Here is a 2,672-nt window from a genome sequence, read left to right on the forward strand (position 1 = left end):
AGAAATCCGCCTGCCTCTGCCTCCCAAGTGCTGGGATTAAAGGCGTGCACCACCACCGCCCGGCTCAAGCATATTTTCTAAATAACAAATGTTAGCTTTAACAAAATACTGACAGGACAAACAATGAGGGAAAGCTGGGAAACCGTCTACTCCTAACTTCAGGTGCTAAACACCACTGCCCTGACTTGTGTCCCTCTGCCCAGTGATCCCAAGCTGATGTTGTGTTGTTTTGGGCCACTGTCACACTTTTCTCCCCACTTGGAGCTATTGAAGTAACACTTTTCCTGTTTCTCTCCAGCCCCTTCTAATTACATGCTTCTATTCCTAGTAACCTGGAAGAAAAGAACCAAGCAAGCCCAAGGCTGTTGCTAGTCACGCGTTCCATTTTGTTCACTTGGAATCAGGGAACACTAAAATCCTTTTTGGAGCAATGGACCTCACCCTTCAACTTCCGCATCCTCCCAAGCCATAATGCTATCCAGAATTCCAGGCAGCTCCCCAAAGCCCATAGGGTTCTCAATGTAAGTGTTCTTATTCAAAAACTTATACAAGTTCAGAAAACTCCCACTATGTTAGCTCTCTCAGATGGCTCCTTTTCTGCTAGACCACCTGTAAGATTCGGGGGTGGATGTCCCACTCACGAAGATACAGAGATGGAGATAGATGCATTTAATGATCCAGTTTACTAGGGTCCTGCAATTGGGGCAAAGGTGACCACGAGGAACATAAGCACACACTCTTTATACCCTTCCAGAACATAGGTTTACAGCATGAGTCGGTTATCTTTCCCATTGTTCTCTGTTTCCATTGACTTTTATCCCCCAGGTGAGGAGGAGATATCTGTAGGAGGGGTGGGGGTGGGGAGATCCACCCCCTACTGGGGATGTTTCCTGGAACCGGGCATTACTCCCCAAAATTAGGGCATCTTTTGGCGATGGATGTTTGTTCAGTAAACCCTTCTGAAGCTCTCTGTCTTTAGGCTTAATGGACATTCCTGGCTCCCTGATATTTTTATGAAGTGTCCCTGTTTGCTCAATTCTTACACACTAGGTTGAAGACGTTAGATCTGCTGATAAATTTTTTGTTTGTTAACACAAGACAGGGCCAGGTGTGAGATTCCCGGAGGGACCCTCACGCTCAAATCCCGGGAGCGACGACCCCACACACCACCAAGACATGGACTTGATGCAATCTGCAAGAGGCTTTTTATTCCAGCTAGCTGGGGTGAGACTCATATCCCTCGCAGGGGTAGAGGAGTCTGTCCCCAAGCAAGGTCTTAGGCAGCTTTTTATTTCTGTGCAGTTGCTGGGGCAAAAGGGAAGACTGGGGTAAGGGGAAGGTACGGGGTGGTTTCTGATTGGTGCTGGCCTCTGCTAGGGTCCAGGGGCGGGCTAGCCACCTGGCAATTGTTTTGGGCCAGGTTGTTTCTGGGTTCTCGGTCAGGTCCTCTTAGTTCCCTTGTTTCTGGGTTCTTGGGAACTGGCCTCCCGTTGAGTATAACCAATGGCTAAGTTCCCACAGAACAGCTTGAAAACTTAATTTTAATCTCTCACAGGTATTTAATACTCCAAACTACTGTCTCTTCATCTGTAGGTGCAAGAGTCTGGAGTCCACAGATAGTGGGCAGCCTTTAGGAGTCAGCAAATTGCTGATATAAGCAAGATGTTCCCTTGACCCCAGGCAAAAAAGGTATCCTAGTTTTCATGAATTACTTAAGAACCAGTGTTCCAGTGGGTGGTTCCACATACATGAGTATAATGGCAGCATAAGCTGGTAATTTTTTTATTAAAAAAAAAAAAAAAGACATGAAGTTGTGCTTTGGTGGAAGGATCCGGGAAGAGTTAGGAGGGAGTTGGGGTAAATATGATCAAAATATATTATATGAAGATTTTGAAGTATCAATAAAAATGTTAGATTAAAAATTTGTGATCAAAGCCTAGGTAAGAGCAAGACAGTTAAATTCTGCATAGCCAGGGTTGGGGGATGGTAGGGGTGAGTGTGGGTGTGGGTGTTGGGGGGACAGTGACAAGGACAACTGGGTGAGTAGTCATGAAGTCCCACCTCTAGCTGAGGTGCTCTCACAGTTGACAACTGCTCAGGGAAGGGGAGTCAGTTTTCTTTAGAGAAGTGACTTTTGTTAGGTTGTCAGCTGCAGTGGCTGGTCCTCTACCTGTGCACTTAAGAATTGCTCTGATTAGCCGGGCAGTGGTGGTGCATGCCTTTGATCCCAGCACTTGGATTTCCCAGAGGCAGGTGGATTTCTGAGTTCGAGGTCAGCCTGGTCTACAGAGTGAGCTCCAGGACAGCTAGGGCTACACAGAGAAACCCTGTCTTGAAAAACAAAACAAAACAAAACAACAACAACAAAAAACAAACAAACAAAAGCTCTGATTAGTGGCTAAGGAAGAGGACGAAGGCCATTGGAAGGAGAATATGATGGGGTGGGTGGGGGACATCTGGAAGGAGCTGGAGTTAAGTAGGGAGTTTGTATGATTAAGATACATTGTAGAGGGCTGGTGAGATGGCTCAGCAGGTAAGAGCACCGACTCCTCTTCCAAAGGTCCTGAGTTTTTCTGTGTATAGTAGCCCGGATTGGCATTTGTATTCTCATAGGGTCTGTATGACATCTTCCCAGGATCTTCTAGCTTTCATAGTCTCTGGTGAGAAGTCTG

The 2,672-nt window shown here is 46.4% G+C and overlaps 1 long non-coding RNA gene across 2 annotated transcripts in view; it reads left to right on the top strand.

The window, feature by feature from the left end:
• LOC116095331 overlaps window positions 1-1,142 on the top strand; it is a 6,721-nt gene extending 5,579 nt beyond the window's left edge. The window contains exons 2-3 of one of the 2 annotated variants that reach the window (XR_004120554.1): window positions 329-521; window positions 1,103-1,142. This is a non-coding gene — a long non-coding RNA (uncharacterized LOC116095331). Of the gene's footprint in view, window positions 1-328; window positions 522-1,098 lie in introns of both variants that reach the window. The other variant, XR_004120553.1, reaches the window with a different exon arrangement.
• The last annotated feature ends 1,530 nt before the right edge of the window (window positions 1,143-2,672 follow it).

The sequence above is a fragment of the Mastomys coucha genome, unplaced genomic scaffold, assembly GCF_008632895.1.
Source record: "Mastomys coucha isolate ucsf_1 unplaced genomic scaffold, UCSF_Mcou_1 pScaffold18, whole genome shotgun sequence".
NCBI classification, from domain to species: domain Eukaryota; kingdom Metazoa; phylum Chordata; class Mammalia; order Rodentia; family Muridae; genus Mastomys; species Mastomys coucha.